Source organism: Ambystoma mexicanum, chromosome 3p, assembly GCF_040938575.1.
Source record: "Ambystoma mexicanum isolate Mex_15411 chromosome 3p, UKY_AmexF1_1, whole genome shotgun sequence".
In the NCBI taxonomy this organism is placed as follows: domain Eukaryota; kingdom Metazoa; phylum Chordata; class Amphibia; order Caudata; family Ambystomatidae; genus Ambystoma; species Ambystoma mexicanum.
Window position 1 is genome coordinate 1,157,725,493 of NC_090925.1, and position 18,126 is coordinate 1,157,743,618.

Consider the following 18,126-nt stretch of genomic DNA (forward strand, 5'->3'; position numbering starts at 1 on the left):
TGCTACATTCCCCCGACTCTTGCAGTTAGGAAAGCACAAATTTTTTGTAGTGTTTTACAAAACAAGCAATACCACATGCCAAACACTGAGCCATGGTACGCAGGAGTTTTATGCTCACAGCCTGAACAGACGCACTTAGCATGTGTAAATCGGGAAAACCAATGTGGTGAGGAACGGCAAGCATGCATTTCTTGAAAGAGCACAGGCAGACGTTTTCAAGGGTAGGTGACTTGTGCAGGTTACAAAAGTGTATGGTGCCTAAAGCAGTGACTAAATGTAAATCACATTTGGCAAATGAAAGAGCTGTGTGACAAAGGGCACCAGCAAATGGGTCAAAATGTTATGAAAACCACACAAACACAACAAATGTTATACCTTGCTGCGTTCCCACAAGTGTCCCAATGAAAACGGTACCTCACATGTGAGGGTGCACCTACCTGGGCGCAAAGGGTAAAAGCCTAAAACACAAGTAACCCCAAGTCTGTTTTCACACCTGAATTTCACTGTAATAAACGCTAGTATCTGATATTACTAAGCATGTAGAACAATGCATACACCAATAATGGAATTCCCCTGATACACTTCTTTCTCTTCTGAAGCAACGAAAGGGCCAGAAGAAAAGAAGCGTTACAGGGTCACACTCTGGGGAAAAAACCCTGTCAGTTTTGGAATAGTCTTCAGGGCTGTCACGCCTTGTCAGGTCCGGAAGGGTCTTCAAACTGCTTAATGATTAATCTTCATTATTAACGAAATGTGTCTTCTAAGTGGAATGTGACAAAAAAAAAGGGAAATGAGTAAATGAGGGTAATGTGCAATTTGAATCAGATCTAATTTGAAAGAAGGCTTCGGAAAGTACCCATTGTATGGCAGACCCAGTAGAAATGTATCAGAGTTCTTATTCAGATAATCTGGTAGTGAAGTCTATAAGAAAGATAGTAGAATCAAAGTTCAGAGGGAATACCTGTAGTCTTAAGGAACTCTTGTTGAATGTTAGAAAGCAGAAAGTGCACCTGATGCCGTGTCGTCTCTCGCTGCTGAGGAAAGGCAAGATTAACCGCTATTCTGCTGTGAACTACAAACAGCTGAGAAAGGAAAACTAAGATGGAGTCAATTCGTGGTAAGGCTTTTGTTCCTTCCGGGACAGCGCCTGGATGCGTTGCTACTGTTAGCCAAGAACGCTTCGTAAGTTCACTCCTAGGGTTTCTTGATACTTGTTCCTCTAAACCTTTCTTTTACACCTAATCATATCCCGCTCTTACCTTCCAGCCTTCTGCGTCTTCTATCAAAACGACATCTAACTCTTTCCAAGCCACTCTGGTGAACGCGAACGGCTGCCCCTTTCAAGTCGCGTTCGCTTTCTTTCAAGCTGCCGTGCCGACGCATATTACTCTTCCAGAATCTTTTCAGATCATTACATGCAACAGGACGATTAAAGCGCGAGTAAGTGAAAACCCTTTTTTGTCCTTACCTTCTAACCGAACCTTGGAGAAGGGGCACAGCAGACTATGTCGTGCAAGACTAGAGCACAGCAGGCACTCGTGCGCTCCATCTTGGAAGGAAAGATGGATGCCACCTGCTCACGGGACCAATGGCGCCACAAAGACCACCATCTACTGTGGGACATTACAGTATACCCCCTCTAAAGGGCCGGGGTACCGGGCTTACCAGGATGATTCCGGTAAAAGCTGCGAATCAGACGGGGAGCATGAACAGCAGAGCCAGGTTCCCAGGAGCGTTCGGCTGGGGAATAACCACGCCAGTCCACCAGATATTGGAGCAGGCCCCGATGATAACGGGAGTCACAAATCCCAGCCACCTCAAACTCGGGACCAGAAGCAGTAGCGATCGGAGGGGAACGGGGAGCAACAGATGGCGTAAAACGATCAGTAACATCTTTCTTCAGCTGAGAGATATGAAACACTGCACTGGGTGAATCCTAGACCAAGAAGGCGGTAGCCACAGGCAAAATGCGGATGTACCCACACACTGGAGAACAGAGAAGGGACCAAAGAACCGTGGAGATAGCTTCGAGGGCACCAAATGCTTAGGGAGGAAACAAGAAGCCATCCAGACCTTATCACCCAGAACAAGTAGTGGGGCAGGGGATCGACAACGATGGGCCATTCGCTTCACCCGTTCCTGAGCTTCCAGAAGAGAGGATCGTGCAGAATGATGACCACGTTGGATATCCTGAAGAAGTCCGTCGACATCCGGAAATGATGAGACAGATGAAGGACTGATCGGGAAACAGGTAGGATGAAAACCATAAGTGCAGTGAAAGGGACTGGTAGCCAGAGAAGCATGACAAGAATTATTATAGGCAAACTCTGCCAAGGGCAACAACTTTGACCAGTTATCCTGGGAAGCAGAACTATAACACTGGAGATATCCCTCTAAGGTTTGATTCAGGCGCTCGGTCTGCCCGTTAGTTTGAGGTTGGAATCCCGAGCTCAAGGCGCAGGAAATGTTGAGATGCTTGCAGATCTGTGTCCAATACCTAGAGGTAAATTGTGGACCCCGGTCCGAAATTATTGTTTCCGGGAGACCATGTAAAGAAAATATCCGGTTGATAAATATCCGAGCCATCTGCGCGGCGGTTGGCACTTTAGGTAAAGGGTAGGACGCGTCCCTTTTGGTTTTCCTGGTCCCTGACACATCGGGGCTTGCACTCCGTAGTACTTCCAACATGGCCATCTAACATAGAACGCTGTCCACCAGCCTCCGCGTCAGACGTAGCACGTTCTATAAAGTACCCACGCCCCCGCGGCCCCACGCCTCTCAACGCTACCGCTTGCAGTGGCTAGACGTGTGCTCCGTAGTTCGCCTTCGCTGAACTCATTTGATTCCTGGTTCCTGGACCCAAGCTTTCCGTCCTCTATCATTCCCTTCCTCTTTATCATATCTAGAATCTCGGACTTAGCGTACCCGTCTCCGAGTACACCATCTCTCATTTCCTGGATTTCCCGGACATTCTAAGCATTCCTGGATTGGGAACGCTGAACGTACGCTGGAACCCGAAGACGCTCGCAGAAGGTTGTACAAAACCCGAACCGTACGCAAGAAGACTCCTTCAAAGAATTCCAGCAAACATCGAAGACAGGTGAGAAAGTGGGAAACCTGTGACAGATTGAGACGCCAACTAACTGAAGTCGATAAAGACATGGAGGCGGCTGTTCAAGACCTCATGCGCGGCATGCAAGAAATAACGACTGAAGTACAGAATCTGAAAGCGGAGAATGCTGCACTGAAACAATTAGTCTTGTCCCGTGATTCCGCTACCAAGGAAAGCGTATTATTGGGCAGTGTAGTTGATAAATACGACAGGTCTGCAAAAACCCTTCACGGATTCCTTGACTCGTGCTTAGTCCACTTTACCTTTAAGCCCTACTACTTTTCTACCCCCAGGGCTAAGGTGAGCTTTATAATTTCGCACCTTTCCGGGAATGCATTAACTTGGGCCGCGCTTTAGTTAATTCTGGAGATGCCCTCCTGGATGACTACGACGGATTCATACAGGCTCTAAAGACCATGTTTGACCACCCAGAACAGGTCTATAGTGCCCAGGAACGTCTACTTGATTTCCAACAAGGTTCGCAGGACATGCTTATGTATGTAACACGCTTTAAGCAATGGGCTAAAGAAGCGAATTGGTCCTCAGAAGCCTGCTTTACTCTTTTTCGAAGAGGGGTAAATGAAGACAAGGACGAACTAGGCAGAGTGGCTCGCCCAGGTTCATTCCAGGCTCTTATGGATCTCTCTCTACAGATAGACTTTCGTATCCAGGAAAGGAAGGCTGAGAAGAAGAAAACCAAGATGCCCTTCCAGAAAAATCTTATAGAGACCTCCTTGAAGGCTGATCCCACTCCTAGCCCTGCCAATGAATCAGAACCCATGCAGCTTAGGGTCATCCGTGGACCCATATCCCCGCAAGAAAGAATGCGAAGGATCCACACGGGGTTATGTATGTATTGTGCCTCAGATAAACACCTAGTAAGAGTGTGTCCTCTAGCTCCTCCACAGCGTTCGGGAAATGCCAGCTCCCGATCCTAGATGAAGCGCAGTTTCGGGAGAGAGATGTTTTCTCCACATCTATTCCATCCTTGAACTCTCCTGGACAAAACAATGTAGTGATTTTACAGGCCTTTCTATCGCCATCCAAGAACGAAACCTACCCAATTTTGGCATTAGTGGATGCGGAGCCATGGGGATTTTCATTGATCAAGATTGGGTCTCTAAACACCACATTCCATATGAAACCCGAGACATCATGCAACCTGTAGAGGCAATTGACGGAAGACCCATTTCTTCAGGACCCATAACCCTTCAAACCCAGGAGATACAGCTCTCAACAAACCACCATCGAGAGACGATTAAATTTGACATCATAAAGTCTGCTCATTACCCAATGGTGTTGGGTATGCCCTGGCTACAAAGGCACAACCCATACATCAACTGGGCAGCAGGATCCTTGTTCCTGGGTTCCGAACATTGTATGTCGCATTGTCTATTCCTGGATTCCGTGCCGACATCTTTTGGAGGTACACCGACAGACCAGCAAGGCCCACTCACAGTCTCAAATATCATCCAGGTTCCTAGGGCCTATCAGGACTATACCGATGTGTTTTCAACTGCCATAGTTCAGGCCCTACCCCCTCATAGACCTGAAGACTGTGCTATTGATACTGAACCCTCAGCTGTGATTCCCTCTGGAAAGATGTTCATTTTATACAAACCTGAGAAAAGGGCCCTCCGTTAATACTTGGATACCAACCTTGAAAATGGCACCATACGACCATCCAAATCTCCAGCTGGAGCCTCGTTGTTTTTTGTTCCTAAAAAAGATACTAAAGAGCTCAGGCCTAGTCTTGATTATCGTGGTCTAAATCAATGCACCCTGAACGATCGTTATCCATTGCCCTTGATCTCAGATATCCTGGAAGCAGTAAGAGGAGCTGTAATCTTCATGAAATTGGATCTCAGAGGAGCCTACCATCTGATCCGTATCAGGGAAGGTGACGAATGGAAAACGGCCTTTAGAACACCCTTTGGTCACTTTGAGTACCTGGTCATGCCCTTCGGACTTGCTAATGCCCCAGCGGTCTTCCAACGCTTCATGGATCGGGTATTTTCTGATAGGCTGTTCCTCTTCGTCATAGTATACCTGGACGATATCTTAATATTCTCTAAGGACCATCTTAAGCATGAGGAGCATGTTAAGGCAGTGTTACAGCGACTACGTGAACACAAGCTCCTGGCTAAACCCGAGAAGTGCCTCTTCCATGTCTCTATTGTTCACTATCTAGGATTTGGCCTTAGCCCAGAAGGAATCGGGATGGACCACGCAAAGGTAAAGGCCATACTATCCTGGCCCATTCTGACTACAGTGAAACAAATCCAATCCTTCCTGGGGCTTGCTAACTTTTACCAAAAATTCATACCTTCCTTTTCGGAGATAGTACAACCGATCATTGCGTTGTTGAAAAAAGATACTCCCTTTTCTTGGACAACAGCCCAAGATGAAGCATTCCAACGGCTAAAGACAGAATTCACACAAGCTCCCAGCCTGGCTCAACCTGGCATAAATCGTCCTTTCCTAGTGGAAACGGAAGCTTCTAATTACGCCATTGGAGCAGTTCTAAAACAGGAATTCGAGGACAATCTGGAAGATCCCATTGCTTATCTTTCACGGACTCTAACTCCCAGCGAAACCCATTATTCCGTTTTAGAAAAGGAACTGTTAGCCATCCGTCAAGCCTTCACAGAGTGGCGTCATCTACTTCTAGGAGCGAAACATCCTGTCCTGGTCCGCACAGACCATCGAAATCTTCAAGTATTACAGGCTCTGGAATGCAGAAATAGCCGTCAAGCCCGTTGGGCCTTCTTTTTTGCCCAGTACCAGTTCCAGAACCATCATGTCCCTGGGACACAGAATATAATTGCTGACGCTTTATCCCGACGTCCCGACTACGAACCTCTTGAAGATCGGTCATTCCCTAAGATGTTTCCCCATACGATTTTTGTAGCACAAGCAATCAGCCTCCTAGAAGACATTCAAATACAAACCCAGTCCTCTGAGCTTTGGAAGGAATTTTCAGCGAAGGATCGATGGAATCTGAGAACAAAGGACGGATATCTATTTAAGGATAATGGTCTAGTCATCCCTACACAGAAACTGCAGCAAAGGATCATAAACCTCTGCCACGATACCCTTCACTCCGGACATCATGGCGACACCAACACCCTCCGTTTAATACAAAGACAATTTTGGTGGCCAAGAATGAAAACTGACATACAACTGTACATCTAAGCCTGCGCAGTCTGCAGTCAAAGCAAACATGATAACCAAAGACCAGCGGGTCTCCTACTGCAGCCCACGCTACCAACAAGGCCCTGGGAAATTATTGCTACGGACTTCATTGTGGAATTGCCACCTTCCATGGGATACACGACTATCATGGTCACCATTGATTTATTCACTCATATGGCTCATTTTACACCCTTATATAAACTACCATCCTCCTCAGAAATTGCTGGAATCTTCCTGGAACACATATTCCGACTTCATGGACTTCCTTCCAAGATCATATCAGACAGAGGACCTCAGTATATTTCTCAGTTTTGGAAACACCTTTGTCGAATACTAGGGATTCAACGCGCCCTCTCTTCAGGATATCACCCACAGACTAATGGCGCTACTGAACGTGTGAATCAAACCCTAGAACAATATCTTCGTTGCTTCACTACCAAAGTCCAGGATGATTGGTCACTCTTAATACCTGTGGCTGAGTTCGCATACAACAATTCGGATCATTCGGCGCTCAGGACCAGCCCTTTTTTCTATAATCAAGGGTTTCACACTTCATGGCTACCTTCTGTTCTCCCACACCCTACACCTGTTCCTACAGTTGATTCTTGGATCGAGACCCTCATCAAAGTACAGAAGGAAGCCAAAGATCACTTAGAAAGAGCCCGAAATCGTGCCAAGCATTATGCGGACTCCAAAAGAAGACCAGGACCCTCTTACGCAATAGGTGATAAGGTCTGGCTGTCCTCGAAACTACTGCCCCGACATCTACGACCGAATAAGTTGGCTCCCCGGTATTATGGCCCCTTTCCATAAAAGAAATCATAAATCCAGTGGCCTTCCGACTCAAACTAGCAGACTCCTGGAAGAGGATCCATCCAGTTTTTCACACGTCTTTAATAAAACCATACATCCAGTCCTCCTGGATGACCCTCAGACCTAACCCCGTAATTGTCGATGACCAACTGGAATATGAAGTATCCAGAATATGCGCCGCCAGGTACAAACGAGGTCAACTTCAATATCTGGTTGAGTGGAAAGTATACCCTCTTAGTGAACGCACTTGGGAACCAACCTAAAACCTAAATACTCCCAGATTACTCAGAAGGTAACATCTCATACACCCGGGCAAACCTGGTGGGACAGGTGTTCGGAGGAGGCATGCTGTCATTAACCGTAGGACGCGTCCCTTTTGGACTTCCTGGTCCCTGACACATCGGGGCTTGCACTCAGTAGTACTTCCAACATGGCCGTCTAACATAGAACGCTGACCACCAGCCTCCACTTCAGATGTAGCACGTTCTATAAAGTAACCACGGCCCGGCAGCCCCACGCCTCTCAACGCTACCGCTTGCAGTGGCTAGACGTGTGCTCCGTAGTTCGCCTTCGCTGAACTCATTTGATTCCTGGTTCCTGGACCCTAGCTTTCCTTCCTCTATCATTCCCTTCCTCTTTATCATATCTTGAATCTCGGACTTAGTGTACCCGTCTCCGAGAACACCATCTCTCATTTCCTGGATTTCCCGGACATTCTAAGCATTCCTGGATTGGGAACGCTGAACGTACGCTGGAACCTGAAGACGCTCGCACAGGGTTGTACAAAATCCGAACCGTACGCAAGAGGACTCCTTCAAACAATTCCAGCAAACATCGAAGACAGGTGAGAAAGGGGGAAACCTTTAACAAAGGGATGAAGTGGGACATCGTCGTAAAATAGTCAATGGTCACCATGACCGTGTTGCACCGATTAGAAACTGGAAGGTCAACGTTAAAATCGGTTGAAATTACCTGTCAAGGGCGGACCGGAACCGCCATTCTGGTCAGCAAGCCCAAAGGATGACAGCGAGGGGATTTGTTCTGTAGGCAGATGGAGTATGCAGAGACATAGTCCTGAACATCTTTATAGAGCCCCGGCCACCAAAAATGACGTTGAATTAGTTCAGTGGTATTCGCTATCCCTCTATGACCGGCAATCCGAGAATCATGACACAATTGGAGGACCGACTTCCTAAGGGTATCAGTCGGAATAAACAGCCTCTGAACAAATTAAGCATAGCCCCGTGAAAGTGAGAGTCCCAAAGCACCAAATATATTGGGATCCTCCCTCTGTAAGCGAGAAGTAGCTTTGGAAATTGATTGAAGATAATCGGTGACCACAAGGACAAACCGAGCCTTGGGAAAAAAGGGCTCAGACTGAATAGGAGAGAAACGGGCGGCCTCCTTTTTAGTAAAGCATCGGCCCTAAGATTAACCCTGCCAGGGATAACCGTGAAGATGATCTTGTAGTGAGAAAAAAAATGAGCCCAGCGGGCTTGTCTGCTATTTCGGGTCTGGGCAAACTGCAAGGCGCGGAGATTGTGATGATCCGTCCGAACCTCCACAGCGTGTGTAGCCCCCAATAGTAAGTGCCTCCACTCTTCAAAAGCTTGTTTAATGCCACGCAACTCTTTTTCTAGAACAGTGTAGTTAATTTCAGCTGGCGACAAAGTTTTCGATAAATACGCCACTGGGCATTCCACGCCGTGCTCGTTTTCCTGAAGGAGAACAGCACCAAGAGCGTGATTGGAGGCATCTGATTCCACTATACATTTCTTTCCTTGGTCAGGAGTTATAAGAATGGGACCGGTGGTAAAACGCAGACCATTCAAAGAAAACACCCTTCTTAAGGAGAACAGTGAGAGGCAGAATAACGTCTGAAAACTTGGGAATAAAACGCCGATAAAAACTTGCAAATCCCAGAAAACATTGTAATTCTTTGACATTAGCAGGAGCTGTCCATTCCAAAATAGCAGAGACCTTGCGAGGATACAAAGAAATGCCTTTGGCAGATAGTATATATTCTAGGTAAGTCACTTGAGCTTGGTGAAATTCACATTTGTCCAATTTACAGAACAAATGGTTTTCCAGTAATCTTTGCAAAACCTTCTTGACATGCTCAACATGATCAACGGGTGAGGAGGAAAATACAAGAATGTCATTGAGGTAAATAATAACTGAATGAAGTAACAAGTCTGAGAAGATATGGTCCATGAAACGTTGGAATATGGCCGGCGCATTGGCTAACCCAAAAGGCATCACCCGATATTCATAATGTCCGAATGGTGTACGGAATGCTGTCTTCCACTCATCCCCTCTTTTTATCCGGATGAGATGATAAGCACCACGCAGATCATGTTTTGTGAAGATGTGGCCCCTTTGACTGCTTCTAAGATATCTGGAATTAAAGGCATTGGATAACGATCTGGAATCGTTATTCTATTCAATCCACGAAAGTCTATGCTGGGTCTGAATTCAGAGGTGTCTTTTTTCGGGACAAAAAATAAAGAAGCTCCAGCCGGAGAGGGCGATTCTGCAATCAAGCCATTGTGGACATTCCTTTGGAGGTATTCTTTAAGTACTCCCTTCTCCTTCGCTGAGAGAACATACATGCGTCCAAAAGGAATAGGCGCATCGGGGACTAAATCTATGGTGCAGTCATCTCAGCGGTGTGGAGGAAGTTCTGCATATTCAGTCTCAGAAAAAACCTTTCGGAATGAGCGGTATGGTTCCGGGATCTCTTGTACCTGGTTAAGAATGGCCATACTGGACTCTTGGCGAGGAAGTGAAGGTATAGAATGAAAGCCTACTGCGCTAGCAGAGAGGCAATAAGAAAGACAATGTTCTGAACCCAGAAACAGGGTTCCAGCAGTCCAATTAATATAGGGATTGTGAATCCGGAGCCATGGTAGCCCTAATATCACGGGGAAGTGAGCGGTACGAATGATGTCCAATTGAATTGTTTCAGTATGTGAAGCAATGTTCATTAGCAAAGGTTCAGTTTGTTCTTTTATTGGACCAGAGACTAAAGGGCTACCATCAACGGATTCCGCTGGAATGGCCACAGACTTGGCTGAACGAGGAATATTGTGATTAGAAGCCCAAGAATAATCAACAAAGTTCCCGGCCGCCCCACTATCCACTAAGGCAAGGACATCAACAGGTTCTTGCGAACCAGTGGAAAAAAGAATTTTGAGAGTAACCAAAGGGTGATTCGGGAGTTCAGTGAGATGAGAGGAATGGGATGCAGAAGAGGAACCATTTATTGACTCCCCAACCGTGGTTCCCCTGACGGAAGGGAGCGAGCGTTTCCCTGACTTCTAAATGGTCTTTTGAGAGGAGCGATAGGGCAGTTCTGTAGAACATGGTCTTTTGAGCCGCAATACATGCAGAGGCCCTGGGAACGCCGCCGGGTGCGTTCTTCCGCTGACAATGGGCCTCGCGCTGCACCGTTTTGCATAGGTTCATCGGTGGCCTGAGGTTTAGAAGTTAGAAAAGTGTTGTCAGAAAGAGTGCGTGATCCCTTATTCTTTCGTCGTTCCCTAAGTCTCTCTTGCAATCTATAATCCATCTGCATGACTAAGGAAATGAGTTCTGCTGAATTGGGTGGTCGAGCCACTCGTGAGACTTCATCCTTCAAACCACGTCTAAATAGAGTGATCAAGGCGTCATCTGCCCAAGCCGTGCCAGCGGCTAATTGTTTAAACCTAGTTATGTATGTCAAAAGGTCTTGGGAACCCTGTCTGAAATCTAATAACTGCCCCTGAGCTGAGACAGTAATTTCCTGCCTGCCGAACATTGCCTTCAGACTGTTAATAAATGCAGGATAGGAATCTAAGAGGGGGTTATTGTTAGTAACCAAGGGCATAGCACAAGCCAAAGCAGGCCCAGTAAGATGAGCCATCATATGGCCTACTTTATCACGGTCACTATAAAAAGAAGGCTGCCTTGAAGGTGAACTGTACAGCACAAGATTCCAAAAATTCTTTTAGTTTGTGTGGGTTCCCATCGAACTGCCCTCCCGGTAATGGTCCTCGAGGTAGTTCAGAGCAACTGGGAGCCCTTCCCATATATTGTCGTAAAACAACGTTTTCTTGTTTTAGTGCCTGAACTTCTGCTGTCAGTGACTGACAGCAGCCAGTAGTTGCTGCTTTTGGGCTGGATCCAATGTCGGAATAACTATGGATTGGTGTAGCTATTCTTCTACTACCTTATTTTTTTTGTATTCTTTTTTTGGCGTTGCTAACTGTAATAAACGCTAGTATCTGATATTACTAAGCATGTAGAACAATGCATACACCAATAAGGAAAGTATCACTGACATGTTCCGATGCCCACTTTGTGCAGATAGTGGAATTCCCCTGATACACTCCTTTCTCTTCTGAAGCAACGAAAGGGCCAGAAGGAAAGAAGCATTACAGGGAAACCCTCTGGGGAAAAAAACCCTGTCAGTTCCGGAATAGTCTTCAGGGCTGTCATGCCTTGTAAGGTCCGGAAGGGTCTTCAAACTGCTTAATGATTAATCTTCATTATTAACGAAATGTGTCTCCTACGTGGAATGTGACAAAAAAAAGGGAAATGAGTAAATGAGGGTAATGTGCAATTTGAATCAGATATAATTTGAGAGAAGGCTTCGGAAAGTACCAATTGTATGGCAGACCCAGTAGAAATGTATCAGAGTTCTTATTCAGATAATCTGGTAGTGAAGTCTATAAGAAAGATAGTACAATCAAAGTTCGGAGGGAATACTTGTAGTCTTAAGGAACTCTTGTCGAATGTTAGAAAGCAGAATGTGCACCTGATGCCGTGTCTCTTCCTGATGAGGAAAGGCAAGATTAACCGCTATTCTGCAGTCAACTAAAAACAGCTGAGAAAGGAAAACCAAGATGGAGTCAATTCGTGGTAAGGTTTCGAAGTTAGAAGGTAAGGACAAAAAAGGGTTTTCACGTACTCGCGCTTTAATCGTCCTTTTGCATGTAATGATCTGAAAGGATTCTGGAAGAGTAATATGTGTCGGCACGGCAGCTGCAAAACAAAGCGACCGCGTCTTGAAAGGGGCAGCGGTTCGCGTTCACCGGAGTGGCTTGGAAAGAGTTAGATGTCGTTTTGATAGAAGGCGCAGAAGGCTGTAAGGTAAGAGCGGGATATGATTAGGTGTAAAAGAAAGGTTTAGAGGAACAAGTATCAAGAAACCCTAGGAGCGAATTTACGAAGCGTTGTTGGCTAACAGTAGCAACGCATCCGGGCGCTGTCCCGGGAGGAACAAAAGCCGAACCTTGGAGAAGGGGCGGAGCCACACAGCAGACTATATCGTGCAAGACTAGAGCACAGCAGGCACTCGTGCGCTCCATCTTGGAAGGAAAGATGGATGCCACCTGCACACGGGAGCAACGGTGCCACAAACACCACCGTCTCCTGTGGGACATTACATTCACATCCTTTGCAGACGGGCACATCATACAAATATGGGCCGCGGGTGTCCAAGCCACCAAGGAAAACAGGGAACACCATGGATTCCCGAAAAGAGGACACTGTGGGAATCCGCAGATGTATGATTTGCGCAAATCGGCCCAGAATGTATTACCCAGACGCCCCCGCAAAGTCTGAAATGTGGGGGACAAAAAGCATTTTCCGCACATTTCACTCGCCTCACCCATCGAAACACGCCGCCAACAACACATGGCCTACCGTCCGGCATTCCCACAGGTGTCCCGATGAAAACGGTACCCCACATGTGTGGGTGCACCTACCTGGGCGCCAAGGGGAAGCCTAAAACACAAGTAAACCCAAGTCTGTTTTCACACCTGAATTTCTCTTTCTCACATCATACAGATATGGGCCTCGGGTGTCCAAGCCACCAAGGAAAACAGGAAACCCCATGCATTTCCAAAAGAGGACACCCGTGGGAATCCGCAGAGGTATGATTTGTGCAAATCGGCCCAAAATTTACTACTCACACACCTCCGCAAAGTTGGAAATGTGGGAAATAAAATGCATTTTCTGCACATTTCATTCGGCTCACCCATCGAAACACGCTGCCAACAACACATGGCCTGTCGTCCCGCGTTCCCACAGGTGTCCCGATGAAAACGGTACCACACATGCGTGGGTGCACCTACCTGGGCGCCAAGGGCAAAGCCTAAAACACAGGTAACCCGAAGTCTGTTTTGACACCTGAATTTCACACTTTCTCCAGACAAGCACAACATACAGATATGGGCCTCGGGTGTCGAAGCCACCAAGTAAAACAGGGAACCCCATGCATTTCGGAAAAGAGGACACCCATGGGAATCCGCAGAGGTATGATTTGCGCAAATCGGCCCAGAATTTATTACCCAGACACCCCAGCAAATCCGAAATGTAGGAAACAAAATGTATTTTCTGCACATTTCACTCGGCTCACCCATTGAAACACGCCGCCAACAACACATGGCCTACCGTCCCACGTTCCCACCGGTGTCCCAATGAAAACGGTACCTCACATGTGTGGGTGCACCTACCTGGCCGCCAAGGGGAAAGCCTAAAACACAGGAAACCCCAAGTCTGTTTTGACACCTGAATTTTACACTTTCTCCAGACAAGCACAACATACAGATATGGGCCTCGAGTGTCCAAGCCACCAAGGAAAACAGGGAACCCCATGCATTTCCGAAAAGAGGACTCTCGTGGGAATGTGCAGAGGTATGATTTACGCAAATCGGCTCAGAATGTATTACCCAGACACCCCCACAAAGTCCGAAATGTGGGAAAAAAACGCATTTTCCGCACATTTCACTTGGCTCACCCATCAAAACACGCCGCCAACAACACATGGCCTACCGTCCCGCGTTCCCACAAATGTCCCGATGAAAACGGTACCTCACATGTGTGGGTGCACCTACCTGGGCGCCAAGGGGAAAGTCTAAAACACAGGTAACCCCAAGTCTGTTTTGACACCTGAATTTCACACTTTCTCCAGACAAGCACAACATACAGATATGGGCCTCGGGTGTCCAAGCCACCAAAGAAAACAGGGAACCCCATGCATTTCCGAAAAGAGGACACCCGTGGGAATCCGCAGAGGTATGATTTGCGCAAATCGGCCCAGAATTTATTACCCAGACACGCCCGCAAAGTCTGAAATGTGGGGAAAAATGCATTTTCCGCATATTTCACTCGGCTCACCCATCGAAACACGCTGCCAACAACACATGGCCTACCGTCCCGCGTTCCCACAGGTATCCTGATGAACACGGTACCTCACATGTGTGGGTACACCTACCGGGGGCACAAAAGGAAAAGGGTAAGCCACTGGTAACCCCAAGCCTTTCGCCACTGACCATTTTGTTCATGTGGGCAACCTACAGATTTGGGCCTAGGGTGTCGAAGCCAGCAAGGGAAACAGGGAACCCCATGCATTTTCCAAAAGATGACACCCGTGGGAATCCACAGAGGTCTGCCTTGCGCAAATTGCCCCAGTTTTTATTAGCCACAATCCCCAACAAAGTGTGATATTTGGAGGGGAATAAATACAATGTTCACTTTGTCTGGGGTTCTGGGTAATAAATTCTGGGCCGCTTCGCGCAAGTCAGACCTCTGTGCATTTCCACGGGTGTCCTCTTTTGGGAAATGCATGGGGTTCCCTGTTTTCCTTGCTGGCTTCGACACCCTAGGCCCAAATCTGTAGGTTGCCCACATGAACAAATTGTGCTGTGGCAAAAGGCTTGGGGTTACCAGCGGGTTACCCTATTCCTTTTGCGCCCCCGGTAGGTGCACGCACACATGTGAGGTACCTTTTTTTTCTGGACACAGGTGGGAACGCGAGGAGGCATTACATCTGTTGTTGGCGACGTGTTTCGGTGAGTGGACACAGGGAAATGTCTCTGAAATTGGCTGGAAATGAAGACAATTCTCAGACATTTCGCTCTGCCCAACCACCGAAACACACCGCCAACAACACATGGCCTACCTTCCCGCGTCCCCACACGTGTCCCGATGAAAACGGTACCTCACATGTGTGGGTGCCCCTACCGCGGGCGCAAAAGGAAAAGGGTAACCCACTGTTAACCCCAAGCCTTTCGCCACTGCCCATTTTGTTCATGTGAGCAACCTACAGATTTGGGCCTAGGGTGTCGAAGCCAGCAAGGGAAACAGGGAACCCCATGCATTTCCCAAAAGAGGACACCCGTGGGACTCCACAGAGGTCTGCCTTGCGCAAATTGCCCCAGTTTTTACTAGCCACAATCCCCGACAAAGTGTGATATTTGGTGGGGAAAAAACACAATGTTCACTTTGTCTGGGGTTCTGGGTAATAAATTGTGGGCCGCTTAGCGCAAGTCAGACCTCTGTGCATTCCCATGGGTGTCCTCTTTTCCAGCCAATACTGGAAATATACTGTATACTGGAAATATACTGACTGTATATAATGTGTAACCTTTCCGTGGTTCGCAGAGAATCTGGTTAGTTTGATCTCTAAAGAGTAGTCTAGCCACACCCGGTCGTTAGTATACAATAAACTTGTTTTACGAACAAATGTGCAATTGCTTCTTAAGAGGTGGGCCTATTTTTGAGTAAGGAGATCAGAGATCCACCCCCACATTTGGTGGCCCCGATGTGATCTCCAGGCTTTCCAAGATGCTGGGAGTTTCCTGTCCGTCCAAATCGGCTGCAGCACTTCTCTGAGGGGACCAGTCTTTCGTGCATGTTAAAAGGAGAGGTTTATGTTATTGTGCATTTGTATAGCGCCTCATAAACCATTGGTATGATCTCAAAGCGCTGTGGGATCAATGCCCTTGGGGAGCGTGGTCCAGGTCAGTGGAGAGTAGGGTAGATATAGTGCTTGGGTACACTCAGTATGTGTGCAGCCAGTGAGGTTTACGCAGAAAGTGGCTGCATTCTAATGCTAGGCACATTGCAGTGGTTGCAAGAGGTGAGTGGAATGTGTGCAGCAGGGTAGATGGCCTGAGTCTGCATTCTGGTGGCCGTGGGCCCTGTGTATGAGATTTTGTTGTGGGGTATAACTGCGTCCTAAAAGACTGTTGAGGTGTTCAAAGAGTAGTGTAGGTATGTGTGCACCTAGGCCGAATTGATTGAGAGGTATAGCTGCGTTCTATTGTTTGTTGGTGTACAGGAGAGAATGAGCATATTGGTGTGAGGGAGTGTCTGTGCTTAATGGTAGAAGGCCCCTATTCCTGGTTACTTTCTAGAGCCTGCTGAGCTGACTGTCTGTCCTGGTGGTTCGTGGCATTGGATCTCAGAGAGATTTTATACTGGATCAGCCGCATTCGAGATTACATTACTTTCCCTGGCTGCCACCAAGGCATCCACCCAGTCTTCGCTCTCCAGTGTGCCTAGATCTTTTTCCCATTTAGCCTTTAAGTGTTCTAGCAGGGGAGCAGAACAATAATTAATTACCTGGTACATAATTCTAATCCCCTTCCCCTGTGGTGCCTCTGTGAGCAAGTTAACAACCAGAGAGCTATAGTCCGGTAGATCAAGGCTACCCCTAAAATGCGCCAAGATGGCATGCCAGAGGTTTATGCATGTGTAAACTTCCCTGAGACCAAGGCTGTACTTGTTTCTCAATTCCTGGAAAGATAGTATATTATTTTATTCCAATACATCCCCCAGTCTTATTATCCTCGCTCTAGTCCACCGCGGTTGACACCCCAGCTTCCTGACTTCCCCCATTGCCAGATTATCCCACAGGGGTTGGAATTTCTTTACTTTCCCTTTCCACCCTATCGCTCTCGGTACAACTTCCTTTCATCAACAGACTTTTTTTCAATGGTTTTTTTTTAACAAAGAATGTTCAATGAAAAAACTGATCATGAAATTTAGGGTGTGGGGAAGTGCATATAAGGGCTGGGGCACAGGAATAGTGGAAAAAACAATAGAGGATGGGGTATAGAGGTAGAAACACCACAAAAATAAAAAAAATGAAATTCGATAAGTTTTTTCATTGAAAAATATTCTTAAAAACCCATTGGAAAAGAATCTGTAAATGAAATGACATAGAACCTTGCTCTTGTGGCCTCTGCTAGAATTTTAATTAGCCTTTGCCCGCCAGAGGTATCTGTCACCCTCCATCCCCCATACAGCACTTGCAGCAGATTTGCCCACTTCATCGCTTTCAGCTCCTGCCTCGTGTGCGGGAGCTGTCTTCCCCCGAATACCCACTCATTCTCTACCACCAGGTGGGCGGCCCAGTAGTACTGCCTGACATCCGGCAATCCTACCCCTCCTTCCCAAACCGACCTGGTCAGTGTGCGCAATGCTATTTGGTGGCTTTTGTTCCCCCAAACTACCTCCCTGAGCAGGGTGTTAATTGTATCAAAATAACTTTTAGGGATTTGTACTGGAATATTTTGCAATATGTAGAGGAGTTGGGGGAACACCAACATTTTTAATAGATTTACCTTCCCAAGCAGGGACACTGGTAAGGTGGCCCAGTGCTTGGCATCTTCCCGTAGTCTATTAAGTATTGGGTCAAGATTGAGCTCTAAGAAGGTGCCCATATCCCGTTGCACCTGAATGCCTAAGTATTTGAAGCCTTCCCTTGCCACTTGAAGGGGGCAGTTTCTTGGGATGGCCTCCACCCCTCCTTTGATCGGCATGATCACAGATTTCTCCCAGGTTATCTTTAACCCACAGAACCACTGGAGTTCCCCAAGTATCACCATAGTTCTTGGGCATGATGCGGCAGGTACCCCAGGTACACCAGAATGTAGTCCGCATGTAGGAAACGAGTATCCTCTCCCCCTTCGGGCCACCGGAACCCCTGGATTGACCCGGCCAGATCAGAGGCGTTGCGCCAATGGCTCACCTGCCATTAAGGAACAGCTGGGGTGATAGCGTGCACCCCTGTCAGGTGCCTCTTAGCAAAAGAAATGGTTGTGATCTTTGTCTGTTAACTCGGACTCTGGCCATTGGTTGCGCGTAGAGCAGCTGCACCCGTCTACCCCCATCCTAGACATCACGGCCCAGAGGAAGGCCCACCCGATCAAATCGAAGGCCTTTTACTAATC